General features: G+C 36.6%; 1 long non-coding RNA gene across 2 annotated transcripts; it reads right to left on the reverse strand.

Annotated features, from left to right (window-relative positions):
- Window positions 1-663: 663 nt before the first annotated feature.
- Window positions 664-3,131, reverse strand: LOC129450575 (uncharacterized). 2 transcript variants are annotated; one of them, XR_008646364.2, is made up of 4 exons: window positions 2,645-3,131; window positions 1,821-1,963; window positions 1,676-1,724; window positions 664-1,297 (listed from the first exon to the last, which is right to left on the reverse strand). It is a non-coding gene; the product is annotated as an uncharacterized lncRNA (long non-coding RNA). The 2 variants fall into 2 exon arrangements; XR_008646363.2 differs by lacking the exon at window positions 2,645-3,131 and having other exon boundaries at window positions 1,821-2,472.
- Window positions 3,132-7,919: the final 4,788 nt, after the last annotated feature.

Consider the following 7,919-nt stretch of genomic DNA (forward strand, 5'->3'; position numbering starts at 1 on the left):
CATGATTCACACATGCGTAGACTATTTCACATGCATGAAATCTAATTTACATACACAAAATAAAAATACATATTCATAAAATACGTTTCACAAACGAAAAAAAGTTTTAAATCATAACCCGCCAAGAGCGCAGCATTCAAGGAGATCAGCATTGCACACCTTTTGCGCAATCTGGCTCTCGTGACGTATTTCCGGAAAAATATGAACGTATTTACTTAGCGCATTTTGTATCTGAGTGTACTAGCAGCAAAATGCTTTCATAAAATTTATTTGAGAGCGATTTATAACTAAAGTATATTTATAGCATTATATAGTTAACCATTATAGTAATGGCTTCCAGAAAGTTTAAATATCAACAGCGGAAAGAAAGTAGTTAAGCTGAACATTGCTGTGTCCAGTTATGTGAGGACTCCTCAAAGTTCAACTCTGTATGAGTTTCCAAATGTTTTTTGTGGACGAAAAACACGCAGAAAATGGATTCACAACATTCGGCGCGAGCGATTTAACATCACTTCTCATACACGGATCTGCAGTCATTTTAAAAGTGATGATTTGATCGTGCTATTGAGCCTTAAAGTGTGTCGCTGGCTTTGAAAGGACGTTGCCTTATCCAGTGAACCAAGTATTGCATTTAGTTTTGTTCAGGTATAAATATTATTGACATGTATATAATCAACTTTTATTCAGTGTTGCCTGCACTGCAGGAATGTAAATAATGACTTTACACATTTGCAATGCAGTAATGTATTTAAATATACTGTAAATAACTTTTATTTAGTGTTGCATGCACTGCAGGAATGTAAACATGTAAATATAAATGACTTTGAACATTTGCAATGCAGTAATGAATGTAAATATACTGTAAATAACTTCCATACAGTGTAGCATGCACTGCATGAATGTAAAACTAAATGACTTTGAACATTAACATTGCAGTAATGTATGTATGTATGTAATATACTGTAAATAACTGCCTACACTTCAGAAATGTAAACATGTAAATATAAATAACTATCAAGCAAACAGATGTGTCAAGGCTGTAGCCAAATAGTTGCAGAGGTTGTAGTTATGGGGCATCTTGATAGCGATTAAGGTTGCGTGTTGTTGCTGCTGGTATGACAACACACTTCCATACTAAACTCTGCCAAAGCCAAAATCCACCAAAGAATTGACATGTGACATCCTGATAGTGGTGACCGAAGGGGCTACAGCACTGGCAAAGTCCTTAAATGCCTCTGCTACTTGGAGGACTGTGAGGTCAGACAGCTTACAGGTGTCACTCTTTTAAAAGGTACTCCTGAAATGAAAAAAGGTCAATTCCTATAATTTTAGTCTGTAAAATCTTTCGCAGTTTTTTATCAAATACTGCTTCTTATTACATGGCATTTGCAATACTTCTAATCGTCTAATGTCCTGAATGTCACACCGCAGCCTCAATCTGGACAGGACTATTGTTTTGTACATTGTAATGGATTATTCTGTAATAACCACTCGTATGGACTTTATCTGTTACATAAAAATTTTCAGTGAAATGAGCCTGATCTCATACAGTATGTCTTTTGTGAAGTATATATGTGTGTCTGCGTGTGTGTGTGTGTGTGTGTGTGTGTGTGTGTGTGTGTGTGTGTGTGTGTGTGTGTGTAAAATAGTACATTGCAAAATTTTTGTGTTGTACCTTAATACATTAGCAAGCTTCCTTTCTTTGGGTCTTGCAGACAGAACCTCTGAAAATACACAGAAAACACACAGTGGCCATGTTAAAATTACAGCAAAGTTTGGAATACTACATTACAGTAAAATGTAGATTAAATAAAAATTACCATTGTTCTAGGTCTGTGTCAGCTCTCAACCGTTTCAGTACAGCTGTGAACTTCACTGATGCCAAGCTCTGAGTAGTGCAACAATGTGCTGTCCCAGCAACACAAGAACAACTGCTCTGTGACAGTATTACACGACGAGAGTCCTTTAATACAATCGGTGAATAAATGACATTAAACAATATCAAGAATTAAGAATCAATGTTATATGTAAACTGATTCTAAATATGACACATGTAAACTCTATTTACTAGGCTACTGTCATTAAACTAAAGCACTTATGAACAGATTCCGCCTGTCTATGCACAGATGTAGAACCCACAAAAACGTCTGCTTAAAATGCATTTTAGCTGTCTTTTGTGTTTTCATATAGACTCTGTTTATGTTGTTTGACTTTCTCATCGACCTGAAACAAGTCGCCCTCACCCTGATCTCTCATGCAGTGACCTGATCCTTACTGAAAAACTACTCACAGTCAGTAACAATCTTATTCCTGTACGTACATTGCAAAAACAAACACTTTATGGCATAACATAAAGACTATACTGTAAGTGTTTACTATTTAACTAAATAGATAAATAATACAAAGATCAATATTAACCTTGTCAGAAACAGAGACGAGGATTTAGCATAAGATGAGAATACTTAACGTACTCTCAAAGTTGTTGATTTAACTTAAAAAAACACTTCTCCTTCTTACTGTTGTAAGCAACACGATTAACGTCATTCACGTTAATCGCGAGAATCTCTTGTAAACAGCGAGTGTAATGTTTGTTATTTTAGCGATATTAAATTATGAAACAATATGAAATAAAGTAATAACTTACACGTATATCCCGCACTTTGTTCGCCATGCATGGTTGATGACGTGAAGCTTCATTTCAGTTGATTGCGCAAAAGGTGCGCAATGCTAAGCTCCTTGAGTGCTGCGCTCTTGGCGGGTTATGATTGGTTGAATGGTAAGCTTGCATCTGATTGGCTAAAGAATACGAGTGACCCACGTTGGAGAAGCACGCTGCCACCAAAGTCTCAAAAAACACACACTCGAATTCAAAGCAATTCACACACGAAAAAGACGATTCGTACATTCACAGTCATGATAAACTCACAATTTAAAACTTTTCGTACACAGTTCTACATTTGTGAAACGTTTTTTTCGTTTGTGAAACGTATTTTATGAATATGAATTTTTATTTTGTGTATGTACATCGTTTTTTGCGAATATTTATATTTTTGTGTATGTGAATTAGATTTCATGCATGTGAAATTGTCTACGCATGTGTGAATCATGTTTTTTGCGTGAATTATTAAAGAGATTAATCTATCTCTATAGATGTGATCGTCTGATCTGTGCATGTTCATGTGTTTTGAAAGAGGCGTGACTTTGGATGGCGATTTGACTTGAGGGTGGGATCGGGATTTCATTGCTAGGCGGCTACCGTTAGCATTTTTCAAAATGTGTTACCCTACCTTTAAGAGTGAGTTTTATTCAAGTGGTGTTGTTTTGCATTTGAAGTGTATTGTTTTTCATATGATTGGGTATTGATCAATCTTATGATTTGAAAAGTGTATCAGGAAGATGAAAGGAGAATGTTTGGGTGTTGTTATATGATGTTTTGAGGTGTTGCTTTAATGTGATTATACTTTAGTTGCTTACCTGATTGAACTTGATTGTTATCAGGTGTCATTAATTGAAACTGTTTGTACCTGTGAATTCTTGTTTAACAATGATCCTTGCTTGTGTGTTTGCCTGACGAAGGTCTTTGACCGAAACGTTGCTTTTTAAACTTTTGAAATAAAAGGGACTTTTTACAGTGTGCAGATCTTTTTCTGTTTTTTAATAGAATATAACCCTAGTGAAAAAATAGTATACTTAAGTACAATTTATTCACATGTACTTTAGTATAACTAAATGTATTTGTTGAACACTATATATTGGTATACTTCAAGTCTGCTAAATTGGAACAACTCATTTTGTACAATGTGCACTTGAAATTTATTTTGGTAACATTACAATTGCAACTAAATTACATTTTAATTACACTTATGTTATACTTATAATAAACTGAGGCCATACTAGTATTTTACTAATAGTGACATTCAAACACATTTGAAGCATAATAAAATTGTATTGTAATAAAACTTTGAGTAAGATGTAGTATGCTTAAGACATACTAAAAATTGCTTGCAATGACATTGGAAGTACCTTCAACTCAGACTTCTAGTCTAGTATATTAAAATGTGCTTAAAGTGTAATTTAATTGAACTTAAAGTGTCATTAAAATACACTTCATGCAGGCTAGGACTTCTGTTTAATAGTACCTTGAGAGCATTGAAAAAATATTAGTATTTCTTCATAATCTATTTACAGTGATTTATACACCAGGATTGAACATTTGCTTTACACTGGCACTTCATACAAACCACTTTGTATACAAATCCTGTGCTTGTCTGTATTTGAACCCGAGTCCCTCCCGTACAGAAGTACTGTCTTTACCAAATGCGCCACCATACAATTGCAGTGAAAACCGAATACCAACATAGTGTCTGCCTTGGCACAACAAGACAACTTGCCTCTCTCTGGCTAGACAGTAAGCACCATGACAAAGACTGGTATATAGGCACAAAAAAACAGTATTGTTAATAAAGAGCTGCTTACTATTACAGTTTTTCTCAATTGCTAAAACACTATAACCAGCCTTTTGAACTAAAATTTCAAAATAATAATGTCATTTTTCAAGAAGCACAATCATTTTGCTGAACAATTACCAAGGTGGAAACACTAAGAGTCAAAATTGAACACACATCAATCAGATCCTTCAATAGATAGATAAAAGGGCCTTAATCAGTTTACTGAGATTTGGAACAATGGATCCACAGAGAAATGATGGAATAGGTGGAGGAGAAGGAGGAGGAAGACGAGGAGGGAGAGGAAGAGGAGGAGGCAGAGGGAAAGAAGGAGGATGTGGTGAAGGAGGAGGAAGAGGACATAATGAAGGAGGAGAGAGAAGACATGATGAAGAAATAGGTTGAGAAGGAGGAGGAGGAGTGAGAGGAGGAGCAGAAGAGGAGGGAAAGGAGGAAGATGTGGTGAAGCAGGAGGAAGAGGACATGGTGAAAGAGTAGGAAGAGGAGGAGGACGTGGTGAAAGAGGAGGAGGGAGAAGTAGGGCAAGGTGACAACCAGTCTCAGATGAAATTCGAGCCACTCTAGCTGACCATGTCCTTGTCCATTGTATGACTTCGAGGGAGGCTGAGCAACGAGTAAAGCCTAATTTGAGTCCCTTCCCTGTTGACTCCATCTTCAGAGCCTTCAGGGAGGGAAACAGATGTACTTACAGTAAGACTGCTCTGTACAGTAACTTTAGTGTGCATACACTGTTGGACTATGCTGCTGGAATAAAGAAATGCATAAAATTGCCTTCCATACAGATCGACATATCAGTAGGTGAATGCCAGGGGTGGATCATGCAAGAGGATTGTACCTTCGCTGTTTGGCTAGGACCAATATAGCCTGTGATGTGGATGAGATTATCCGGCCTGACCCAGAACAAAGACGATTGAGGCGGAATACAGTTTTTTCTCAGTTGCTTAAACACATTTCTTGAAACTATGCCTCATTCTCAAAACAGTAAACACAATTGCATAACATATAACCCAATACTCCAAACATCCTATTTTCAGGTCAAAATGAAGCTCTACACTCAAAACCATTCACTTTTACTGAAAAAAACAGACAACACACACAAGCTTTCAAAAACACACACACTACAACATAGTACTACACACTGGTGCAATAAATTCAAAACAATATATCCAAAACTGGTAAGTTGCTTGTGGTTCTCCCGCTCAAAAACCTTTGCACATTACCAAAAAAGACACAATCAATGTATGCACTAGCATATTTTTATTCATTCATGTGCTACACAGCACAACTGTAAAACATTTATTTTTATTATTCCGCCTCAACATCCCGTCTTTGTTCTGGATCAGGCCAGAGAATCTCGTCCACATCACAGGTTATATTGGTCCCAGCCAAACAGCGAGGGTAAAATCCTCTTGCAAGATCCACCCCTGGCATTCACCTACTGATATGTTGATCTGTATGGAAGGCAATTTGATGCATTTCTTTATTCCAGTAGCATAGTCCAACAGTGTAAGCACACTAAAGTTACTGGACCGAAAAGTCTTACTGTAAGTACACCTATCTGTTTTCCTCCCTGAAGATGGAGGCAACAGTGAAGCGACTTAAATTAGGCTTTACTCGTTGCTCAGCCTCCCTCATAGTCATACCATGGACAAGGACATGGTCAGCTAGAGTGGCTCGAATTTCATCTAAGACTGCTTGTCACCTTGCCCTTTGTCTCCCTCCTCCTCCTCCTTTTCCTCCTCCTTCACCAAGTCCTTTTCCTCCTCTGTCACCACGTCCTCCTTTTTTCCCTCCTCCTCTTCCTACTCCTTCACTAAGTCCTCTCCCTCCTCCTTCACCATGTCCTCTTCCTCCTCCTTCACCACTTCCTCTTTCTTTCCCTCCTCCTCTCCCTCCTCCTCTTCGACCTATTCCTTTATTTCTCTGTGGATCCATTGTTCCAAAGCTCAGTGAACTGATTCAGGCCCTTTTATCTATCTATTGAAGGATCTAATTGAAGTGTGTTCAATTTTGACTCTTAGTGTTTCCACCTTGGTAATTCTTTGCTAATTGAGCCTAAGCTGTGCTGAATTGAGTGAACAGTATTGAATGCTAGTGCTTTCCATATGATCAGATGGTGTAAGCACTGAGAAATGTAGGGATTTGTGTATAAAGTTTTGAAGTATAAATTCACCAAAACTGACTCATGTGTTAAAGCAGGGGAGTAGTGTTTATAGGTCAGCAAAATGATTGTGCTTCTTGAAAAATGGCATTATGGTTTTGAAATTTTAGTTCAAAAGCCTGGTTATAGTGTTTTAGCAATCGAGAAACACTGTAATGTGACAGTTCAATCAGGGTTATTTTACAAACGGTTTATTTCTAAAGGTGTTGTTTTCCATTCTTACAATAACACCACACTTACAAAAAGAAACAACTCAGTTGTTCAGTTGGAAGATGGAACCCTCTGTAAAATCATGAGTCTTGTGGCTTTTAAATTGGATACCTCCAAGACACATATCTCTTGTGTTTTAGTTAAGGAGCTTGCGAGAATTGGAAATGAACTTTGCAAAGATGTTCAACTTAACTTAAACAAAGATCCTCTTCATTTGTAACTGAAGTGCATGACACAAACAATGTATTTGCTATCCATCCTTACTCACTCCAAAGAAAATGTATCATGATCAGGTCAAAAGACAAAATCACAATGCCAAACAATTGAAAGGGATTAATAGCATTGACTTAGGCTGATATTTAGGTGTTTATGCAGTCCTATTTTTTCATGTACAAACTTAATGAAATGAGAGATATACATGTAAATTTAGTGTCATTGTTGTAAAAAAATGTTGAAAATGTTAAAATATAGTTTCAATGATACATTTTATATTTTTGTTTCCATTACAGTAACCCTTGTTGTAAGGAGTTATATACTGTATGATAAATATGTGTATATAAAACTTTTCTTTTAAATAAAATAATTGTTCTTCAAGCACAAAAAAAGTACTTGTATTATGACAAATATTTTGGTAAAGACACGCCAAGTTTTTATATAGTCAAACAATGTTGTAGATAGAAACAAGTACCTAGTCAGTATACTTTCTCAAAGCACACTGTAATTCAACTTAAAGTGTACCTCTCATAATGGCATGTGCAAAAGCTGCACTACTTTACAACTTATTTTTAGTACACAAAGTTACTCTCCCTGCATTTGAAGAAAGCATGAAATAAGTACAATTATGGGGTATTTTCATTTAGTACACAGATGTGTTAATGTATTTGCAGTAGGGATGGGCATAATTAATCGACGATCGATAATTGATTGTTAAGAATTTCGTCGATCACGATAATTTGTTATCAATAAATCGAATGCATTTTATTATCTAACTCCTGTTTCACAAATACTCCGTATGCAGTGCGTTTGCGTATGTGTGCAGCCAATCCGTCAAGCACCCGTTGCAGTGTGCTGCTGACCGCTTA

Source organism: Misgurnus anguillicaudatus, chromosome 8 (genome assembly GCF_027580225.2).
Source record: "Misgurnus anguillicaudatus chromosome 8, ASM2758022v2, whole genome shotgun sequence".
In the NCBI taxonomy this organism is placed as follows: domain Eukaryota; kingdom Metazoa; phylum Chordata; class Actinopteri; order Cypriniformes; family Cobitidae; genus Misgurnus; species Misgurnus anguillicaudatus.